At 34.2% G+C, this 25,125-nt stretch overlaps 1 protein-coding gene across 4 annotated transcripts in view; it reads left to right on the top strand.

Moving 5' to 3' along the window:
- LOC128242565 (uncharacterized) overlaps positions 1 to 25,125 on the top strand; it is a 50,958-nt gene that overhangs the window by 8,770 nt on the left and 17,063 nt on the right. For 2 of the 4 annotated variants that reach the window (XM_052959760.1, XM_052959762.1), the window contains exon 2: positions 2,763 to 2,856. The gene's annotated coding sequence lies outside the window, so the exon portion shown is untranslated. Of the gene's footprint in view, positions 1 to 2,762; positions 2,857 to 12,330; positions 12,446 to 17,981; positions 18,389 to 25,125 lie in introns of those variants that run through there. The other 2 variants (XM_052959763.1, XM_052959761.1) reach the window with 2 other exon arrangements.

Below are 25,125 nucleotides of genomic sequence, written 5' to 3'. Positions count from 1 at the left end.
GAATTTTCAAGCCCGGCAATATTCATCGAAAAGGCCTATCCAGTGTGCAAAAAGAACTGTTGGCAAAAATGATTGTTTTCCTAATCATTTTAAAGTTTACTGAAATTAGTACCATGCATTGATTGGATTCTGACAGCCAGTTAGAAGACGTTATTAAAATGATGTTGAATGTTTTTGTTGCAACACAATTTACTTTCCCATCCAGATCTTGGAAAAGATCCTATTTACATCTTGGAAAAAACTCTGAGGTTACATTATGTGTACATAAATCGGGTAGAGATCTAGCAGTCTCTCTGATAATATGACCCCCGCATACTTATGGCGAACCTCTCTGATATACATTCCCATTGTAAAGAAGCGCTATCAGTCTCCTATCATGATCTGGGCAGATTTGTGAAATTTGTCAACGGTTTCAACCCTTATCTCGAGGTTATAAACTCAAATCTGGCACAGAGGCTTACATTCCTTGGTCCAAACTCCGAACTCCGAGGATGGTTACAGGTACTGGTCTGATAAGGGTCGTCCCTCCTGATAGCCTGGGTTTGAATCTCGGGCACCTACAGATAGGTCTCGCACCTAACACAGATAGGTATCGTCATGTGACTTCCAAGGTCTACGAGGCATGTGATGGACTGTCGTCAGCATGTTTAAACACATTTGTTTTTAGAAAACTGAGGAGTGCTACAAGAGTTCTTGTTTTGGTCACTTATTCATTTTTATCTGCTTGTTTGATGAAATGTTGGATACATGGCCTATAATAATGATCAGTCATTCCGTAGGATTTTCTATTTGGGAAAATCAACATGAATCTTCGTTCTGTTAGTGTATATATTTGCTAGTGTTCCATTTGATTTTGGGCTGCAGCAGCCAATATTTTCCCAGCAGTCAATTATAGAAAACTTGGTTTAAAAATTTCTAGCTAATTTGCTGGTTTTTGCTTCTAAAGGTGAAAGTTATGAGTTTGAGAAAACTTTTTGATCTATCTATGCCCCGACAACAGTTCTGTAGACCCCTCCCCCCTAGCTGCTAGGGTGGAATATAACGAAAATATATATTTGATCTTGCTTTGCCCAGGCAACAGTAACTGTAGACCACCCTTCGCCCTAGCTGCCAGGGTGGAGTTTAAAAAAAACATTATTTTTTTTAATTTTAGCTATGCCAAGACAGTTGTAGACCTCCCCCCCCCCCCCCCCCCCCCCCTCCTTAGCTGCCAGGGTGGACATTAACGAAAATGTATTTTGATCAAAGTTGGTCCAGACAACATTTATTGTTGACCCCCCTCCCCCCTAGCACAGCCAGGGCGTACCTTCCAGAACCCCATCTCCACTAGCTGCCTGGGCAAACTTTCAAGAATGTATTCTGTCTGATCTAGTATTGCCTAGACACCTGTAGACCCTCCCTCCCCTCCTCACTATAGCTGCCAGGGCAAACCTTCTAGAATACATTCCGCCTGATCTAGTTATGCCTAGACACCTGTAGACCCCCCTCCTCACTTGCTGCCAGGACGTTCCTTCTAGAATACATTCTGTCTGATCTAGTTTTGCCTAGACAACTGTACTTTTGAAACTAAATTATATAATTACTCGACTTCCTTGTATTTCTATATCTAGCAACTATTAAGTGTTACAAGTTTTACTGCATTTATAATTTGCGCACATTTCATTTCTTAAAAATGATAATATTATTGTACCTGTCCCTCGCCATTGTTTTCATTAAATGGGTCTAAGTAATCAGTTTATGATAGCTGTTAATCAGCATGCTGACAATTAAATGATAGTTATCTGCCTGGGTATCTTATTAACATCAGTTATGCCCAGGTAATAGGCAACTTAAGGGTCTGCTGTCATCTTCTGCAAGTGGCTTATTTGCTGCCAGCATTCTTCTTGGACACAGTGGTTTATGGGCGCTTAGGTTCTTGAAATGTTTATTGCTTTATGAATTATAGTCCTGCAAGTGATTGCTAAAATGATCTATATGAGCATTAATTAAGAAATCTGATAAGCCCATGTGGCTCTCAATTGGTGATTTGATAATTAAGCTGGTGCCTATTTTGCTCCTCTCTCCTGAAGAAAGATGAATTAGCAGCTGGGTGAATAACATTTACCATTCTGACCTCCTTTATTCTGTATTTGGTGAAAATGACTTGTACCCACAAAATTGACAATGAGAAATTGTTTTGATAATTTTTGATAATATTTTTTTTTGTATTATACTGAAAAAAGATCTTAAGTGTAAAGAATACCTGAAATATGACTTGTATGCAACATTTTTACTGAGCATTCGTGCCATGTGTCTTGTATTAGCCAATTATACCGGGAATCAAGTTTGTTTTTTGTGCAAGAAAATTTCTCAAAACTTAAATATGATAAGACCTCTATTACAGAACATCTCCATTTCCCTTCCCCATCCCATGTTTGCATTTCAAGTTAATCCTTGTCAGTTCTATTGAAGTACCCAGATACAAAGAACCAGCCCTAATCAGGATGTCCCAAATTGTTTGACAAATATTCCTTTAAATCTGGACAAGTTTGAAAATCAGAATAAAATCTGCAGACATTATGCAGAAACCAACTATATTCCATTCAAAGTATGTGACTTTAATTCATGTTCGCTCTGATCGAAGTTTATAGAAGATAAGGTACCAACATCAAGTACCTATGGAAGAAGGGAAAAACCTCTTATCTATAATCAAGTACCCATATATCTGATGGTTTTAGGGTTTTGCCAACTTGTAATGAACCCAGATTATGTTTGCATTCCAGCCCTGTGTCAACTCACAGAGATGTCATCCGGCAAGCCAGTGTCTGATTCATTCCTTAAGCTGCTGAAGTCCGTGGGAACGAAACTATTTTCAAGGTAACATCCTTACGAAGATTGCTGCTTCCAAATGTTAAAACTGCTTTTTTGCTTGTTGGTACAATAGGTTGATTATCATCTTTTACTTCATCAGATTTTTTTTTGTCTTGAAACTCATGTATGATTTTGAAACCAATGCATTGCAACTGAGGAAAAAATATATTTCTCCCTCCATCCTTTAGCTTTGGAAATATGAAATCTAGGATATAAAATATATATAAAAAAAGTTGTTTTAAGTATTTGCTGAAATCTAGGATATAAAATATATATAAAAAAAGTTGTTTTAACTATTTGCTGAAATTTTGTGTTAATAATTTGCTTTTCATTACTTTATTATAAATACATAAATTTAAAGAAAATAGTATTTATATATATATATATATACATATGGTCAGTTAAATGATGCCTGCATTTTTTTTTAACTCATTGCTTTGAACAATAATTTTTTCAAAACATTGTTCAGAATGAATTTTCAGAAAAGACTGATACATTCGATGAAAACAGTTTACGTCTGCCCTTTCCAAGAAAATGTTTGTCCGGACTTGTTGCAGACAAATTTTGGACTTTCATTATTCTTGTCAGTTTTAGCACTGAATTCAAATCAAGTACCCGTAATTATCTACCTGAGCTTAGCCCAATTATGATTGTACAAACACGTTTATCAGTTGGAGACTGCCGTCACATGAGCCACGTTATCTTGGAAATCAGCAATTATTTAAGAGACAAGTTCCATACTTGCGAGAGAATGCCTCTTCTACAATTCTTTGCCAATGTTTTTTACCTCCATGGCGGTGCTGGCACATAGTTGAGATTCTTTCGTATGACAAGAGAGCTGAGCCTCGGGTTTGGTCTTGGAAAAACCATAAAAGTCCGGAGTGTCAATAAGGTGATTTCTATCTAACACCTCTGGGCTTATTATTTCTTATTTTGGGAATGGAAGTAAAAAATGTATGTATTGCATGCATTTAAATTGCCTTAAAATTCATTTAATGATTTCAGTATAGCATAAATCATGCTTAAAATTATAATATATGATGTTGTATTAATATCTCTTCTTGTTTTAAAGTATATAAATTCAGTGCAAGTTTTAAAATCAGTGCATGTTTACTGTTTGTTTTTTTGGTTATGACAAACAAATGAAAAACAATGATGTTGACAGTTTGCAGTGACAAATTGTACAAGTGATAAAATTATGTTGATAATTGTTGCAATTGACATTTTATTATCTGATGAACAAGATAGTAATTATTATATCTGATTGTTATTTTGGGGCATTGATGACTTGACATAAAAAATTAGTGTTCAAATTATTTTTTGTCTGATGGGAAAGCAGTGTTTTTTCATTTATTTTGTAAGTCATCAGTTTGCTGTTATTGATTTTAATCAGGTGAATTGGTACATTTAAACTGAGGCTGGGAGAGTAGATAAAATATAATATCAATCACTAAGCTGGTTAAATGGTTATAAGTATGCATTTAGCCAAATGAATAAGCCAAGTGTCTGAGACAGTCAGTTGTCCGCCTCTCAAGGTTGTGCGTTCAAGCCCACAGCTTTTCCTAGCTTTTAAATAAAAGGAGCCACACCCATAGAAAGAAAACTGATTGTGTCATAATTGATCACATTAACTTATAAATAGCATTCTTCAGAATTAAGGTAAAATATTTGTATCAGCTATCATTATTAGTGTTTAGCTGGGAACTTATGAATGATAAAGGTCATGACCAATCCATCAAGGTCAAAGTCACAGGCAACCAGACTACTTCTTCATTCTGTCATTCTGAAGTGATATGTCCTTTAGATTTTTACTAAAGATCACCAAGTACTCAAATATGAACCTTATCATGTATACTTTCAAAAATCTTTAAACATAATGCCTAATACTACATGTCAAGCGAAACCCAACAATCTGTCATGGTTGTCACTGGCACAAATAGCTGGTAACTTCGGTACTTCGTCTTTATTTTTTTAAAAGGAATTATGTTAGATATCAACATATCTACCCTTGTAAATATGTTTAGGGTATAGATCATGTACAGCGACTAAAAATATGTATGCTGTTAAAGAGAACGAGTATCAGGGATTTTAGGAATAAGTTAGTTTAATTTTTTATACAAGAACTAATTATAAATGATATAAATTGTATATTATATCAATGAAACTTGGGTTTAAAAATAGATTAATCAAGTATAAGGTCAAGCTCCATTAGACAAACCAACTCGGTCATGTACATAATAAACAAAATAGAGTGCACAAAAAAACTTGGCTCTCAGATTGGCTTTTTTTTTAATTGATGCACTATAATAAACCACCGTACAGTACATTAAACTCCGCCATAAGTGATACTGCATGGTACAATATAAAAGTTTTGCAATCCGCTTTGAAATTAAAACTGTTCGATCTTGGTGTATATTAAATGTTCACCTTCTTTGCACTATTTTAACGGAAAATATGATTTAATAAATCAGAAAAAAAAATAGAAGAATGAGTTGGAAAAGACCTTGAAACATAAAAGACTGAATTAACACATTAAACAATTATATCTGCAGGGGTGCTTTATACAATGGCAATTGATGGAATTACCATTTGAGGAACTGTCAAAATCTTTTTCTAGCTGTCTGTTTTTCTCATGGTTATCTTGGCTGAAGGTGCTACCCTCCCTCTGAGGTATTTCGCATATTTGTTCCAGTTATTTTTTACAGTTATGTGATAATCTGTTGAAAATGTGTAATTCTTCCTGTGACAAATACCTTCAGAATAATTGTGCTAATTTCATAGAAAGAGCTTTTATGGGTATTATATTGGTTTTCCGTAAATGTGTTAACTGCTCTTCAGGATGAGATTGTTTATTTTTTTCCTTTTATTCTGGTCTCTAAGCAACCGTTAATAATTTTTGATAACATTTCACATTTTGATGTCTGTTCAGAATCCCATGCTGGGTGTCATCAGCTTTTATGAAAATAGAAAATAAAGATGAGATTATTTTACATATGTTATCAGCGGAACTTTTGATTCTTCCCTTAAATTGTTGCAAAACTTTCCTCCTGTTATAGAAATCTCGAGTGAATCTGCTTCAATATTGGTTTTGAATGGGGGGACAAAACTTCCTGTATTAGCTGGAGATAGCTACAAAATTGAAAGAAAATCTTGAAGACACTTTCGGTGTCCTAGGCAGCGATGTTGGGATGCTGATATGGTGAAAGTTTTTTTTGACGGCTTCCTCATTTCCTATGTAGGAAGTTAAAAATTTATGCCTGAACAAAGCTTCGTTGTTGCATAATGTAAATACTTTTATAAGTTGACAGTTAATGGTTGCAGTTCAGTATTTTTATATCGGGTGAATAATAGAATTGAATTGTCTGTGTGCTGGTTAAAGAAACAAAGTGTCAACGTTGACCAGAGTGTCGATCCCCACCCCCTAAAATTGTCCCAAGTGAACAATACAGGCCAGGGGATACAAACTATGCATAAATTTCTCCACACTGCACCATTTTAGGCTAAAACATAGCCAAAAGTTTTCCAAACAATTAAGATCTGTTCTATTGATAGTTAGCGTATATGAATGAATAGAATGCATTGATACCAAAATCAGCTGATTCAGAGACAAAAAATGAAAATTAATGTCAAAACTGTCAATCTGTGAGAGTGTAGCTTTAAATAAGATTGGTAGAATCACTCCAAACCAATAATTATTTTGAGATGCCTGATCTGAGATTCATTATTTGTCCTGCCATAAAAGGTTCCGGCATTCCCATTATTATAATATAATATGTCTATGTATTGTATTGGTGACAAATGAATGTATACTTCTTTTATTGTAAAAATAGAAAGAAAGCAACAATTTCTGTAAAGAGAAACAGTTAAACGCTTAAACAAACCCCTTCACAAATTTTTCGGAAGAATTTATTAACATTGATGAAATTGATTAGCATACAATGCAACTTCCTATTTTGGAAAATACTTTGTAGCAGTCAGAGATCTTAAGTTCCAAAATCAAACGAGGTCTTTTCCTTTATGTTTAAAAGATTAAAATCAAGCCAGTTTGAAACTGTATCCTTTTTCCGCTTTCAGGATGTTTTTTGCATTCTTCAACCTTAAGGCAGCATTATATTGTAATTAGGCTGCTTCAACAGAATTTACTTTGTTCTAGCTTTGAGAAAGGGAAGTTTAATAAAAAAAGGAACTAAAACTCATAACATGGACATTGTTCTGTGTTAGACTTGTAACAGACTCCGATTGTTGCCTTTAAGTTTTATTGTTAAAAATCTACAAGAAAAAATGTTTGGGAAAATTCAACGAACAAAGTGTTAAAAGATCATACCCTAAAATTATGGAGGCCCAAATTTCTCGAAATTTTTTAAGCATAACAAGCCATAGCTAAAGGCATTCAGCCAAATATCTATCGTAATTTTGATTTTAATTAAAAAAAAAAGTGTAATTATTGTCAAGATAATTTCCTGTTGAAGTCAAAACCTCTTCAAAATCTAAGTATACTAGTAAGGTTGGCTTAATCCTGTTATATTACGGACTTCAGATGGTTCAAGAAATTGGAGCCTGCTCTTTAATGGTCAAGAGAAAAACAATAGATACATTTTTACTATCCTGATTTTTTTAAAAAATGGAGATTTTTTTAATTGAAGTGTATATTAGGTATTTATGTTTAAATTTTAGCCACTTTTTTTTCTCTTTTTTCATATTAAACTTTTTGCTGAATCCATTTATTTTGGCAAATAGTAATAAGTTTTATTTAGGAGGTTTCCGATATCAAAGCTGGTTGATATCAAAGCTGGTTCGGGACAAATCAATCTTTCTGCGGTACCATAGAAACTGGAGATCCTTTGGACACATACATTCCTGTGGACCCTCTGATAATGCAATCGTCATCTCTAAATGATCAAAGTCCAGAATTGATGGTGATTAGGGGTATTAATAAAGGGGCTAATAGGGAGCTTCAGGATCCATCAGAATTGGTTAGATAAGGCACTTTGAAGCTGAGAGGATAAGTAAATTAGAGAATAATTAAAGATAAGTAATCACTGGTCTCAATTCTACAATTAGAGAGGCATGTTTCCCTAATTTGGAACCAATTAGTACGCAGATAGGGATTTAATTGGGATGTGCCTTCATTCCGAAATGCTAGAAGGTCATTCTGTTAGATTTTCAATAATAATACATCTAAACAAACCATAACTGTATATTCACATCGTGTGAAAATATATTGTTTTTTCTTCCGTTAATACAGAACAAACAGAATATTCGTCCTGAAAATGATTCTTTGGTAATTGGCATGACCCCCCCCCCCCCCACCCACCCACCCCAGAACACAAATATAAATGTGAAACCATTGATGGAAAGATTTACTAGTCTTATGATATCCCTGGACAACCAATGAATGTGGACTTGGATTTGATACATCCTGTTGTAAAGCAATTTTTTCTTAGAAGGCAATAATCGACTGGGCCGTCTTAATCCCATTTCAGTCATGTCAATTATTATTAACACAGAAAATGACCACTTATCAAATGTTCTTTAAAATCTCAATACAACAGGCCGATTTTTCAAAACTTTTTTTAAAGTTAACAACGTTGTTAACATGATTGTTGTTTAACTTTTAAAGCTTTACTGCTCTGTAAGTTTCAAGACAATTACCTGTGATATGCAGTATTTTTAACAGTATTTGTGGTCAGCCACAGTGCTTGTTTTTTTAGAAACATATCGTCACCTTAGTGCAAGAACTCAATATCTGCTTCTATTTCTATATGCAGTTATTGCACTAAGGTAACAATATGCACTAGCGGTTCCAGGGGCGTGGAGAGGGGGCACATGTGGCGTGTGCCACCCCTTAACTCATCCAAGTATATTTTTTTTAATATAGGAGAAAGCAAGTTATGAAATACGACCTAAATGCACAATTTCAGACTGGAAGTCACCTAAATTTTCTTGGGGGAGTACCCCCCCAAAAAAAACATACCAAACATTTCGGTTCAGAGATCGGAGCGCAAGGTTACGCCCGCTATGTTCGCCCCCTCTTATGTTGAATCATGAATCCGCCCCTGATATGTGTATAGGATAAAAAAATCATCTTTAACAAAGATGTGATGCCATAAACGTTAACTTTATCATCCTTCAGAACAAACAGCTCAATGTTTGTCTATAATGGGATAATGCATTTTCAGGCTAAGTTATTATAGGAGGTTTCTTTTTTGAAGATGAGCCAAAAAGCACAGCTACATCTTATTATCAGCATTTAAATTGCCCCCACGATCACCTGTAGCACTCTTTCTTCTTGACAGATGCTTATAAAATGTAAATGACAAAATGTCTCTTAGATGAATTAATGAAAATAAATTGGCTTCAAAAGATGAATCACCATGGAAAATGTCACGGTTTAGTAAGTTTTGGTGAAGATCTTGCCAATTTTTCCACAGGTATTTTAAACATCGCCAAGCACCATAAATTGCAATTATTGACAGGTATTTCGGTAATATGGTCGTCCCTATAAGGAAACAGTTCGAGATTGTTTATTCTGATGGTAAACTCCCGTGCTATTACATGAAATTATTCCTCGGGGCTATACTTAATTACTGTGCCTGTGATCTTATAGTGGAGTCGCCAGTCAAATATGTTTGCGTTTGGTTTCAGGGGCCGTGATTCTGTCAGTTGGTGAAAAATGATTGAGTGCCTATGGGCGGCACGTCAGTTTATAGGAGTCATTCCTTACTCATAACGAGTGCTTACATATGTATGGGACTCTCTGTGGCTTTTTGATACGTAGCGTATCTTTATGGTCACTGAATATTTAATGCATGATGCAGGAATATGTAGCTGTTTTTAAATAAATTTCTTACAATTTATGAGTACTGGTCCTTTATATACTGCCCGAAAGGTCATTATAAAGTAGAAATAAATGCAGTCAATTTCTTTAATGAATGTTATATATACATGTAGCAATCTGATCAACACTATACTTAAAATATTCCCTTTATTTATAAATATTTGATCAATCTGTTTTTAGTTTAAAAAATGGCTAATTAAAGTTATCATTTTATTTAATTATTATTGTATTTATCTACTGACAGTATTTGATGGTGAACTATGCATTTACTGCTTATATAATCTACATTTTATACAGTCATTTCAGCATATTCTTCGAATCTCTTTAAAATGAATGGGAAACATGATTTGTTTATGAACCTATTAATAAAATAACAAATGCCTCAAATATACTTCCTACTAAGTTCCAATTATAATGAAAACTTAAAACCATAACAGTTTTTTAATACGAACAAATACTGAAGTTTTCCATTAAATGGGTAGGGCTGCAGCCAGTGAGTGAGGCTGAGTGACATCAGAAGACGGAAGGATTCTTGCATTGTTTTTAACTGCTTCCTCTTCTGGTGTTATATGTAATAAAGAGTTCTATTTTAACAATGACACCACTATGACACTGAAAAATTGTGGAGAAATTTCAGTCCTAGTGGCCAGAAGAAGATGAAAGTACATGAAGACGAAGGACTCTGTTATCTGCCAGTTTCCAGCCATCTGTAACCATTTCGTCTCCAGGTGTTATATATGTTAGCTTTAAGAGTTCTAATTTAAACTAAGACATTTCTATGACACTGAAAAAAAGTGGAGAAATTTCTCTTAGTGGCCACACAGCAGAAGATATTAAAGTACATGAAGACAAGGATCCTGTTATCTGCCAGTTTCCAGCCGTCTGTATCCATTTCCTTTCCTGGTGTTATACTGTTTAAACAATGACACCACTATGACACTGAAAAATTGTGGAGAAATTTCTCTTAGTGGCCACGCAGCAGAAGATATAAGTACATGAAGACAAGGACTCTGTTATCTGCCAGTTTCCAGCCGTCTGTAACCATTTCCTTTCCATATCCGCAACATTATTGTTCTCCACAATGGCATCATTGAGTTTACAATTGTCCCCTTCTAGTGCTAAACACTTGAAGCGCTGGTCCCCAAGTGCCCAGGAGGCTGTACTTGTTGCTTTACAGATTCCCGGATTCCAGCTTGGTGATTGTAGTAAAAGATCCTGTATAGATATTGACACTTCTTAAGAGTTGTAGAGGAACTTACAAGTTAAGAGTTGCTACTTGATATTGATGTTTTGATTTAAGCTTTGATAGTACTTTATGTAGAGCATCAATCAATCTGGTCGCTGTAGATTAGGAAATCTGACCCTTGAAGTTCTTACGGTTTGGACTTTTGTCTATATTTGGAAGTGCGAAAGATGTGCCAAATACATGATGATTAATGTGTGACGGACGTAAGAAGCTGAACAGATAATAGATGTATAGATCATGTATTGAGTGGTTTATTGTGTTGCCTGCTTAGCTTTGCAGAAAGATAGGGATCATGTTTACTAGCATTTATATCATCTACGTCAATGTTAGCATCCCAGCCTCTCTGTTTCCGTGTATTTCCACTCTCCAACTGAAAACAATTTTTCTCCAATCTTTTCAAAACTTGTTAGCAATGCTTGACATAATCTGAGCTTGATTACTAGCAAGATCGCCATTGTTGTTTATTGACATTATAGCTCATCTAAGTTTAATAAGCGTCATCTAGTTTTATGGAACCTGCATTGTCAAAATAATGGGTGGTCCCGCGGACATACTTCTGATTCATGGGATTCTAGTATGAGTATGAGAAAAAATCAAGATTTTAAGAAATTATTAAGTGTTAGAAGTATCATGGATACTTTAAGACTGACATATTTTCCTTAAAATTTTCCAACACCCAACCAATTAGATACATGGTCATCAACAATCAGACGCGACACACAACGCAGCCTATACGCGATATACGCGGCTGAACCCACATGATTCTGACAAAAAAAATCAAAAAAATCAGCCTAAGTTGCAGTATGCGTACTAGACTACATGATCCTAAAATTTTCCGTTTTCCAGAAACAGATTGCATCATGGGTTTCAAAATGTTCTGAGGGGGCATCCCCCGAACCCCCCTAGCAAAATTATGCTACGCCCCTGACAATCATTGTGATATTTAACTGTTTTATATTAAATTAATTTGTAGCCATTTGTGGTAGTGTCTGAGTTTTAAAATATTACAATAATATTTAAATTAAGCTCACTGGCACAATGTTACATAAGAATATGTGTGATATTGTGTTTTGTGGAAATAACTGCCAATCAAACCTGGCCCCCTTAATCATACCCCAGACACCTTATTTAGAAGTAATTATTGTGCTTTCTGTAGTCATTGAGTGCCCCTTAGTTGACCAACCAAAATTCTTCTTTTTGCTATTGCCTCAGATTTCGCAGAAAGACTTTAGTAGACAATAGGATAATGAAGAGTCTAACGGTACTTATAATTACTTAACAGGAACTTAATTCCAATTACTATGGTATTATGGTAATCCCAGCACTCTTGGGACAGTTGCATTGTGGGACAGCTTTATATATAGTACCTTGTTAGACAAGATTCTCTCTTTATGATTCAAGAACTGTTGATTCCAGCAGAAGATTGGAAAAGATCGAAACTCTAATTTGGACTGTGCAGCTTATAATTTAATTTGTGATGGATTTGGATTTGCTGTTTATGAGGTGTCAATGTAAGTAAACTTATTAAAATTATTGTCAATTTAATTTTTATAGTTATATGTAGATTCTTTCATTTTGGAGCGTCTTGTGACCATAATGTCTTTCATTACCTGCAGGTGCGCCAATGCTTTTGAAAAACATTCAACTTGGCCCCATAACTTAAAAAAACAAAACTATTAAATATTTAAGCATGAAACTGTTTACATGTTCGCTTGACTATGACGAAAAGGCACACTTAAAGTTAAAGTCCCATAACTCTGGCACAGTTAATTTTTGTTGATTAATGCTGCTGGCCGAATGAAAAAAATGGTTGCGTGTGATTCCCTTGGTCAGAGAAAAGTGTTTGAGCTATTGACTTCTTTTAAGGAGAATTTATATCTTTTAATGTAAATAAAAATAATTAAATTAATCATAAACCAATAAACTATAATTGACTGCAGGCATAATACCATTAATTCGTATTGAATCCCTCATAAAGAAAAGAAGAAAAATGGTATTGAAAACAAATGGTTATAAAAGCAAATTGTTTTTAAGTATAACAGGATACAAATAGAGCTTCCAAGAATTGAATGGGTTTCTTCAGTGACTAGAAGAGATAAGTGACAGTGACGAATGTTTTTAAGTAGCTTGCATCTTTGCTACTAGTATTTATCACTTCCAAAGTATTTTAGGAAGTTGCAGATTATATGTTATTGTCAGTATCAGTTAATAAACAGTGTGGAATCCAGAACGCAGTTCTGTTGTTTACTAATATTATGTTGTTATGCACCAGTCAATTGTAACCACAGCCCCACCAGGTCCGGTGAATAGCGGGGACTATGACTTTCGGTCAAGCCAATCCCAGGTAAAATTCCCGTCCTGCGGGGACAAACTGCTGGTAAAATCCCCGCCAAATGTCCCCGCACCCCGGGGACATCCTAGGTAATGCCTATTCCCCGCTTATAATGTAATGTTTGGCGCAAAAGCAAAACCACTGCATTCACTCAGCACTGCAGGGCCACCTCGAAAGTAAAAACATGGCCCATTTCCCCTGCTATCCCCGATATACCCCTGGGCCGGGGGGGGGGGGGGGGGGAAATTGGGGCGTAGTTACAATTGACTGGTGCATTACATCAGATGGATTTTATTATTTTTAAATGTTACCAAAAACATACATTAAAATAAATGAAAATGGTTGTCATGTCATAAATGCCAGTATCAGCTTATTTAGATAGTTATTAAACTCATAGATCCCCTCCCGACACAACACCTGCTCATCCCCCCATCCCCCATCCCTTCCCCCAAACAGTATTGATATTGAATTTAGCCAAAAAGTAACAGTTAGATAATCAAAATTGTAATGTATGTTTTAAGGCTAGTATTTATGTATATATATAAAAGGAAATAGAATATCTGTTTTCATGATGGTAGCGGCCAATAGAAAGCCATAAAGTAAAGACATCAACATCTCAACCTGCCTGAAGGCGAAATCCGGCTTCCAAATTGTGATCTATGAATCAAATCTGGGAAGGTCCGAGCTTCCGTATTGTCACCAATGTTTGGAAATTGAACAGCCTTGAGGCGAAACATGTGTTGTCATGGTAAATTTAAGATGTGTGCGTTGATAGACGTTGACTGATTGTATCGCTAACAGTTCAAGAAGTGACTGTATTGTACATGGATTGTGTATTGGTGTTTTTAAAAGAACTCAGGCCCCAGATTCTTGAAAAATTCTCAAGTTTTTAAACATTTCAGTCCACTATTTAAATTCTGTGTGTATTGTAAATGGAAATCCAATAAAAACCTTGTTCTTTAAATTAGATTTTATTTTTTATTTCTCAATATTTAAAGGGACTAGACACCAGAAGATACAATTGTAAGAAAAAAGAGAATAGTTAAAAACTTAAATTTACATTGTTGTGTACAAAGCATTGAATCTTACTTACTGATGTATCATATTGGTTACATCACATGCATCTTTCACGCTTTGTGCATTTTTCCAAATTGAAATTCACCTGTTTTCAAATACAGTATTTCCTCTAAACAAGCCTAGAATTGTTAATGCGGGCTAGTGTGAGGCCGATAAATTTTACATGATGAAAATAGTGAACAGCACCATCATGTTACTGTCTCATTTGTGTTTCCTCCTTTAAAAATAGTGCATAATGATTTCCCAGTTTATATCATATCTGTTTTGTTATGAGTGCAGATAAATATTATATGTAACTGACGCTATTTTTAAACTTACTGGGATTTGCATATTCTTAACCTTCTAAAAAAAATCAGGAAAACAAACCATTAATTATTTGTGGCCTTAATTAGATATTAAGGAACATATTGTAATAAAGAGGCCCAGTAATTGCATATGGGAAATACAAAAAGTCTAATTAACCAGACCACACAAAAAAACTATTTAAGGAAGAAAGATCATTTTAAAAGAAGTTCAATTGCTTTATTTTTGTGAACAGACAGGTTACATATCGTATAACCGGTTACATATCGTATAACCGGTTACATATCGTATAACCGGTTACATGAATGTTTCCGAGAATGTAGACAATGTTGAGTTGACAAGGCAGCACAAGACTGGTAGGTCACTGGACACCTCGGAACTTTTACAGTTTTGATAGCGGTTCGTGTCAGCTCCAAATCTTTGTCATTCATGGTGGGATTTTGAAATAATTTCGCAATACGGCCACCATAAGATTATACAATATGTAGCCTGCAAGACCTGGGCCTCTGGCTTTAAGGTCAAGGTCATAGCCATTAACTGGTGAACAATAAGAAATTTAGTATTTATTTTAAGTCTTTTAAACAATAAGTCAGAGCGGAGCTGTGCCGGGCTTGCAAATGTAATCGCTCAGAAGACCAAAATTAAACTCCAACTTTTTCTTCATAGTCATAATAGACCTTGACCCTGGACCGCCTGGTACCTCAGTCTTTGCCTAAACATTACTTGCATAATCATTTTTAGCCAGCTTATTCATTAAAAAATTATTTGTTATAGAATGGTGATAGCGGGGCGGGTGGATGGTCAGGTGGGCTGTCGATGTAGTTATCAACTTAGGGTTAAAGGTTTTACTCAATGTTGTCATAAATTCATTTTTATCCAATTATTATGAAACTTGGTCAGTCAAATTCTTTTTCTATTTTTAACAATGACCTATGAAAAGGTTTTTTGACACTTGAACCATGAATGACAAACTAATTTAATTTTATGAAAAAGACAATTATGAAACGATGTTGACCCACAGTCTTCCAGCTCTTTCGCCAAAATTGAAATTGAAATTTGAAAATTCCTTTGCTGCCACTGGCCCGTTAGTAAGTTTGAACACCAAGTGAATATCATATGATAAAAAAACGTCTTAATTCTATAGTAAAAGAAAAAATGAACTAGCTCTCTTGTTATTGAAAGTAATGTATGCGGCAATTACATGTTTATATTTTAAGTAACCAAGCAGTATAATGAAAAATGATTATGCCTTCAAAGTTAGTTTCCTTTTCCTTAAACAGAAATGTCGGTTTAGCGAATCTTTCTCACCTGAGATTGGTACTCTGATTAAATTACCAGGTTTGGTGGCATAGCGTGTTCTATTTTGGCCTCAGGTGTCATGAACAAGGATGAGATCTAAGATAAATTACCTGTGGAATCTGTGGTCCAAAGACAACCCAGCCATACAAATGTTTACACATGAAGAATTTCAAGTTGAAGAGGTATTAGGATGCCTGGTTTTGTCAACATGAGGTCCAACAAGTTTTATATTAGGATGGGTAAATGTCTGAGTCACTTAATTCAGCTGGATTTTAAATACTTGGCACCAAATAATTATGGGCCCAATTCATCATTATCTTTGTCTCCAATGGCACCTTATATATGAAATTTTAGGTGCATTTTTTTAGCAGTTTTTTTCCAAATAAATATTTTGATAATTTTATTAAAGCAAACATTCTCCAGTTTTAATGCTCTAGGTTTTCTAAAAATGAATATGGAATTTCTTGGAATCAATTGTATTCTTTTTAAAAAGGGGGGGAGTGCACTTTGTGAACTTGAAATTTACTAGGGTTGTCTACCACGTAAATCCCAATAAGTTAAAAAATAAAGCGTTTGTATTATTATCTGTACTCATAAACAGGTATGATTTAAACTGGGAAACCATTATGCGCTATTTTTAAATGGGGAAACACAGATGAGACAGCAACATGATTGTTGTGTTTATTATTTGAACCATGTTAAATGATGTATTTTCAACAATGATGTATTATTTGACAATTCTAGGCTTGTTTTGAGGAAATACTGTATTTGCTGATTTTTGGACCATCTGGTGTCTAGCCCCTTTAATAGATCTAAAAACATTGATCCACTCCATAATTGATAAAAGTAAGGAAAATTGACCTTATAGAATGAATGTAAAGTTGTATCACCTATTTCCCATCCCCCTTGACCTCCCTCTCCCATCCCCTCACCATTTCCAAGTTGCCACACCCCTGTTTTGGAGGCTGCTATATCACGATGGAGAATCGAGCCTTAATATTCACCATCATAATCGAGTAAGTCCGCTCAATTTGAAGTAAATTATAAAAAAAACAACGTCCTTGACCTCCCTCTCCGATCCCCTCACCATTTCCAAGTTGCCACACCCCTGTTTTGGAGGCTGCTATATCACGATGGAGAATCGAGCCTTAATATTCACAAACATAATCGAGTAAGTCCGCTCAATTTGAAGTAAATTATAAAAAAAAACGACATATTTTTTATCTAAAAAGCATGATCAATGTTCACAAAATGTGCCTCAATTAACCATTCAATCACTAGAACCATTCAATCACTAGAACCATTCAATCACTAGCTTTTTTGATGCTCAGAATGGTGTCGCTCAGGTCCTGAAAGTCAAAAATGGTGTCTTAATATTAATAAATTGAAGTCACAATTCTTTAACCGACAGTCAAGAATTTACCTTTGATTTTCAGGACCTAATGACACAATTCCAGCGACAAAAAAAACAAAACTATTAACTTTAATGGTTTTAATAATGCACATTTGGGTGCACAACATATTGTTAAGATTATTAAAGAATATATATTTTAAAATACTAATCTTCATTTCAAACTTGAACGTGCCTGCTCCATTATATTCCGTAGTTAGACTACGGCTCGATTCTCCATTTTGTATAATATTATGATTATGTCTGGAACTCGCTAGCATGATCTTGCGTACAGCTCCTCTTAAACTGCAGACGTTTTTAAAGACGCTGTCACTATGCCCATTTTTGAATGATTTTATATTTTTTCCTGCTTTTGGAAGGCCTTGAGTTTTGAAAGTCGAAATTACAGAATGGTGGAAGTGAATTCTTCAAAACACTCTAATAATAATAGCAGATAGTCACAGATGGTTGAATTATAAAGGCATTTTTCTAACCTTGAGGCAGAAATCTTCCTTGTTGCATCTTCATGTTTTTGGTGTCTGAAATATGAGTGTTTATCTTTTTTCCTCTACCTGCCAAAGTTAAACCTGACTTTATAAGGAACTGTAGTCTGCTGTCATTTTGTATACACTATGCAAACTCAGGTGTATAAGATAGTTGGGATGGAATTCACAGGTAAATTGTGTCTATAAATAGCTGGTGCTTTGGACTGTCACTTGCTGTTACCTGAGCTCTATAATTTGGCACCCCAGGCAAAAGTGGTGGAATTTTTCACGACACTTGAATACAGGACACTGTCTTTAGCAGTTTAGCAGCCAGCATTGAATACAATAGTTGAGATTAATTCTTAGAGATTGAATTGAAGAATTGTAAATCTGATTATTGAAAAAAGGACAGGATTTTTCAAGACTTGAGTCTGATAAGAGACAATTTTGGGGTTTTAAGAGCCCAGGAGTGGAAAAGGCAGATAAAAGAAAACTGCAGGCATGCAGATATGTGACATTTCCTTCACGACTTCAGATTTCTCAAGTTTGTGTTTTCTTCTTTTAGCAGGTAAGGGATGCTTTTTTCGTAGATAATTGGTTTTGGGATTATTTTTTGGAAAGATATTTATATTTGAGAAGTCTTTAGAAATCCACAATATCTTTTATGATTTATTTGTAGTGGAAGTGAATATTCTTTTCTGATATGGTCATTCATGCATTTTATACATGATATGGGTTTACGTAGTAATTGAGGTAATTATGTTGAGATGTTTATACCTTCGACTTTGACTTAGAACTTTGAACCAGGATGATGTATATACGTTTCAATTTATGTATAAGTTGATATCTTCCGTGTGGAATTTGCCATTTGATATATAGGCTTTTAATTACTTACTCTGAGGTCGTATGAATCCAAAGGTAGCTCTTGTTTTGTTAAAGATACTTGTTCATAAAACCTTAAAGGATTGTATGCAAATTCATTTTAAGTGGGGTTTTTGCAGCTAAATAACTTATCTGCATTATTTTTTTATCTTAAACATGACAATATAAAGTTACAAGTTTCTGTCGTTTAATTCAGATCCAGTTTTCCATTTAATATATTAAATTATGAAGTATTAAAGTTAATGTTCCAAAGTGTCAAAATTTAAGTCTGCTATACTTATGTTATAGCAGTTTTTATTAGCCAGAGTGAAAATCTTATATCAAGTTTCTGTGGATGGTTCAAGTTTAAAGAGAATCTGAGATTGGGTGTTGGTCGTCTGGTTTAAGATACTCTATACTTGTTGCATGCTGTCAGATGAAGCACATGATCATATACGTTACCATGGCAACATTTAAATTTAATCAGAACTTTGCATAATAAGAGACTAAATACAATCTTGGGCATAAAGTTATAAAGAATTAATAAAATTTTAGACCGTGACATCAGCAGATTGAGTCCTTCCTGATTTTGACTATATGTTTCTTATCTCGAAAGCTTGCCATTTGTGGAAACGTAGAAAGACAAAGTTTATTTTAATACCATTGTTCTTTTAAACCTGACAACCGCCTCCTCTACCCTCGTTGGTCCTGTATGGAATGCCTGATTCTCCATGCGTTTACCAGCCTAAAGGATGGCAGACCACAGGATATTTTTCTTCTTCTCATAAAATCTTATCTCTTCCACATATTTGTCATGTTATTTACTTTAGAATGAATGACACTCTTAGAAACCACCCTATTCGATATTCCGCCTAAATAAACGTGACTGGCTTTACCAGTGGTGCCTACAGGCACTTTCAGTGTATTAGAACTACATTTCCAAATTTATTGTCCCCTATAAACCGAAAGGCTTTGCTTCGCTCTAAACACAGCCAATTATGGCTAAAACCATTCCAAACTTTATTCCACCGAAATGTAAATAAATCAGAGACACCTTGGACAGCTGATGCAATAAAACTTTACAAGAATGATATAACTTTTAACAGATAAGACAGTTTTGATGTTGGTCTTATTAGGCAGATTATAAAAATGCAGGTATATCTTAAGAACTTCTGCTAATATGTCTCAAAGATCTAGGAATTGCAGAAAATTGGCTTAAAGATTTTGAAAGGCATGCTTTGTTGTGCTGTCTTTTGTGCCTTTGGGCAAAATCAATGTTTGGAAAGTTTGACATCAGCTTTTGTGTATAATTCGGGCTAATTTAGATTTTGTTTTTGGCTTTACTTCAGACCCTGCGGAATTATCAGTCATAGAAAAAAAGCTTAATTTATTGCAAATGCGTATATTATCAATCAATTTGGCCACAGTAAGGAAGTCTAACAATTTTATGTTGTGCCCACAAGCAAAAGGTAAGAACTGTATGTGAATGACAGAGATTTATGTATCATGAGTAAATTATCATTTAGCAGGTGGTTAAATATGTCCGTACAACATAAAATTATACAATTTTGATTTTTTGGCAGACTGAACTTTTATGTGATGTGATTAGTAATTTTAGCTTAATCTTAAAGTGCACGTTCATCTTTAAGTACATATGTACAATGTTTCAAATTAAAGCATTTTTTAAGTCTAAGAACAGAACAGTATTTTATTCAGGAAAACGAGACAATTTCTTGTGATAAATACAGAAATTTCAAGGGACTGGCTCATGGTTTTGTAAAATGCATTTTTTTTTGTATGACAAACTCAAGTGTGGCAAAGCATTAAGGAGTGTTAAATCGAAGACTGGAACCCTTCAGCAAATGTTGATATTTGCTCAAATATTGTCTTTGAAGACCACAATTTTCATAAGCATTAATAGGCGCCATAAGCATTATCACATGATGTTATCAATGTATTATTTTAAGGTCAAAATATCCATCACTTTAATATAAGTCCTGGTGGGGCAGTGGTTATGGCGTCTGTTTGGTAAATACTGTTTATTACTATAATTTATTTTTTTCTGCAATTTCATATCATAGAGTAAAAAAATAATGTAACAAATGTTTTCAGATGCATTCAGATAAACTAATTTTTTGGCCCAAAACATGAGTGAGTCCCTTTTAAAGCGTTATTTCCATTTATGTTTCTTCCAATGCCTACAATTGAATGGTGTTTGTTTTGTCATACATGGTTTTAATTGGCTTTTAATGTACACTACAAGTCATGCACGCATATTATCAATTAGAAATGATGAATCCATTTTGAGTGGTATTTCTGTTTACTGCATGCATGGTTTCATCAAAATAATGTTGTTCTTTTACATATTTCCCGTTCCTCGTCTAATTTGGTAATAAATTCAACTCTTGTCTTTACATCATGTTTTAATATAAATAGTTTGATAATCTGAAATTTAAGAAAAGAACCAGAAGACATTTAAGACATTCCGAAGATATATGGAAAATATTTTTGTTGTTGAATGTCTGAAGATTCCTTTTCAGAAAAAAGGTTTTGAGTGATGAATTATGTGTCACATGTTTGCCAGGAGGGCTTGGACCCTGAAGTGACATAAAGAGAACATTCTTTTAAAGTAATTAATTTGGCAGCTACCAGATGAACTTCATGGCAGTATAAAGCAAATATTTTGAATAATTCTACAAAATGTATTCTATATATTTCCGCAAAGTCATGGCTGAGGAGTGAAATCTTACTGATGAGTCGTCTGAGATGTACAAAGATTGTCAACACCAAAACATAACGATGTGGTCCATTAGACAAACCTTCGTTGACGTTTAATAGTTCTTTGATTGTGTGAACCGGTGCTTAACGGACATCACAAACTCTTACTGGCAATTTTCTTCTGAAATATTTGCCTGACATACTAAACAATGAACAAAGAAACATTTTATGACTTTTTTGGCAATAAACAAGCATACTACATCAATTTTGGCCAGCTATTGCTCCCAATGAACGAGGCATTTACCTTGTTTGTACAAAAATGCCATCATGTTTTTACGCGGTTTCCACTTGTTCGATGTCTGAGGATATTGACTGTGTTGTCTTTGAAGTTCGTGCCATTTTACATTTACTCCCAAGGTCTAGATTCCAATGTTAACACAAACAGCCAGACAAAGTGTCCGCCTCGGATGTTTGCTTTGAACTCTTAGATTTATTTGAGAACATTTGGACAAATTCTTCTATAAAGCTCCATATAAAACTTGTAATTGATTTTAATTTTCTAACAGAAAGTTGCACTGCTTAAAGAGTTGTTTATTAGTTACATGTACATATAGTATATGTATACATTTGAATATTTTTTTTTGTCAGAACATAACCATCTTGTAGAAAGAATGCCATAAAAGAGTGACAACACATAAAGTACATAGCAATAAGAATATGAAGTTATATATACTAAAATTGATGAACAAAAATTTGTGAACATTTTTTATCATATTTAGGATCAAAACTTGATTGAGCGGACTCAGGACTATAGGACTAATAAATGTTAAGTATGGTTCTTTTTTTCATCACTTTTTCAGACATTCTTATTCTTGACTATTAATGGCATTATGGCATACATGGGGCTATAGACCTAATAAAAGTTAGCACAGGACATTAAATGCCAACTTGTACCTGTCAAACTCCATAGTGTACATTTAATGGCTGTGGTGTGAGCTACATAAATGACCAATAAAACGCTCCACTATTGGTCTACAGGCCCTGTCTAAAATGAGGTAATATTGACAGACAAATGCCTGCTGGCAAATATGATTTCTTATCATTTATTTGATCTATGACATTTCCTGCAAAGGTAAAGATCCGAGCTGTCTTTGAAGATGTTTTACAGGCCAGGTAAATCAACAGATGTCAGGAAATGCAAGCCTTATTTGAAAAGAACCATTCACTGAATATAACACCTACATAGCATATTTTTTTGTGACATACATTAGGCCGATTTTTCAGAACTTCGTTAAAGTCAACAACATTGTTAACGACACTATTGCTATTTATTAAAGGTGAATTAATTTATGATGTGCTGATAATATTTAAGTAAAACATGCATAGCTGAATCTGTTGTCTGTATATATATTAAGAGTATTGCAGATTAATTAGATGTGTGTACAAGAAACATTCAGAGTATTAAAGATTTGAAAGTTAACAACGATCAAGTTAACAATGCTGTTAACATTAACAATGTTCTGAACAAACAGCCCATTGTTGCTCTTAATTCAGTAGTTGTTGCTGATGATTCCAATGTAGCATAATGAAACGAAATTGAAATTGAACAAAAAGGAGGATAATCCACTCTTATATTCCTAAATTTTGGTGGGTGTTTTTTCAGTCAGCACATTCAAGTCATGGGGTAAATGGCAGAACTTAAATGTACCAAGAGACATTCAGATATAAAAAGTTTGGGTACCTTATGGTATTAACTCTGCAAAATCATAAACCAAATCAATTGCTGCTTTTAAACTAAATATTTATATTCAAAAGCAACTGTTCTGTTATATTAAATGCCTTTTTAACATTATGAATTATTAGGGGGCTTTACTCTGCAAATATGGCAGGGCCAGTTGGCAGAGAATATTTCCATAGTTATTTAAAAAAATGTTTAGCTTTGCCTCTTTTAAAAAACATTAAACCTTATAATTTGTTTTCCTTTAGTTTCAATCAAATTATTAATTCGTGTCACTGCATAAACACTTTCACTAAGTTTAGTCACTGCAGGCAATATTTGTCAATTTTCCAAAACAACTCACAAAAAAACAATATGAAAAATATAAATGAATGAAATCCATAAGCATTTTCTGAACTCAACTTTTAGATTTTCAGATTTATTATTTTCAAGATTTAAGAATTTTATCAAGTTCTGACAATAACAATCTTAACAGTTATTATCTTGGGTTCCATCTCACAAAGTGATGGCACCTTAATTGAATTAGGGAGGAAATTGATGCTTTAATTGTTAGGCCCCAAACTTGATATAATTGTTCCTTAATTGATGAAAATCTGAGGAAATAATTATCTTAAAGACAATCACCCTGAGTAGATAGTTAGACACCCCTATGGCATTTTAAGAGTATATATAACTGGACAGGTCCATTCAGTGGTCACTTCATTTCTAAAACAGAATCAGAATTGAGAAGTTGAACATTGAGCTCTTAGCTATCTGTGGTGAACAGATTCTAATGGAACTTGGCATAATTTATTCAAGTCACAAACTTCAATTGTGATTGTGCTCTTGTGACAGGCTAATTTGAATGTGTTCAGTCAGGATTTCATGGGAAATATTCAGAACTGAGAGACTTAGAAGAGGAATATCAGTATCTTCATTTGCATAAAACATTTCAACTCAGTCATGGATTCACAGGTGGGGGAGATTTGGTTTTCTTTCTATGACTCTCTGTTTAATATTGTTCTTCAGTTGTCCGAGTTATAATCTCCTTGTCTGAGGTTCCAAGATTATACATGTGCATGATAATGCATATATTACCTTTTTATTAGGGAATATTTTGATTATTGAGTAAATCTTCAGTAAAATAATATGAAGCATTTTAATTTGTTCAATTTATAAATGGCATGGGTACTGTAAACATTTTAAAGTTTAAATGCATAGAAGTCTTTATACGTCTTCATTTTCAAGTTTTTGATAAATTTCATAAATAAACATATAGTGTTTTGGTAAATTAGATACATGTATGCCTTAAAATAGTATTTTCTTGGATACTTCCTGTATAGGCAATTAATTTTATATATATTTAAGGAAGCATTAGTTAATTATCTAAATAAAATAGCTTCAAGTCTTTTCAATTTATTGAATGTCATTATGATGGATGTGTTAAGCATCATCATTGGTTAAGATGGAATATCTTTATAACCTGTGGGCATTTTGAGATTCGAATCTGTCAAAAATAAAGATATGATTTGATACTGATGCTCTTTAGATAGAGCAAAAAAAAACTTCTTCCATTTCTTCAGATATTGCAAGATTTTATCTAAAAATAAATTGTCTCCAAAACAAGTTAACCAGCTCACCCAAGTTTCCTGTTTTGAAAAATCTGGGAACAAAAGGACACAACCTGTGGCTATTTTTAATCTCTAAATCCGCCCGAAAAATCTGGTCTTTTATGTGTCGTCTGCTTTAAAAAGATGAATGCCAGAGCACCTGAGAGCCACAGGTAAACCTAGCATGCCACTTTTATGTTCAAAAGATTAATGGAATTTTCCTTAGGGGGACTTGAACGCTGAGATTCAAGTTTTGTGACTTTGCCCATGTGGAATGGACATTGCGTTTACGTATTTGATTGATCGCTCTCCGTCTGCTAGCCGTGACTGTCACCACAAAGCTAATTACAGGTGTATCAAAAGAAATTCTCCCTTGTAAATTGTGCACACTTGTAGACG

Source organism: Mya arenaria, chromosome 8 (genome assembly GCF_026914265.1).
Source record: "Mya arenaria isolate MELC-2E11 chromosome 8, ASM2691426v1".
Taxonomy (NCBI): domain Eukaryota; kingdom Metazoa; phylum Mollusca; class Bivalvia; order Myida; family Myidae; genus Mya; species Mya arenaria.
The sequence above is the reverse complement of the archived record's forward strand: the minus strand, read 5'-3'. Positions and strand labels throughout refer to the sequence as shown.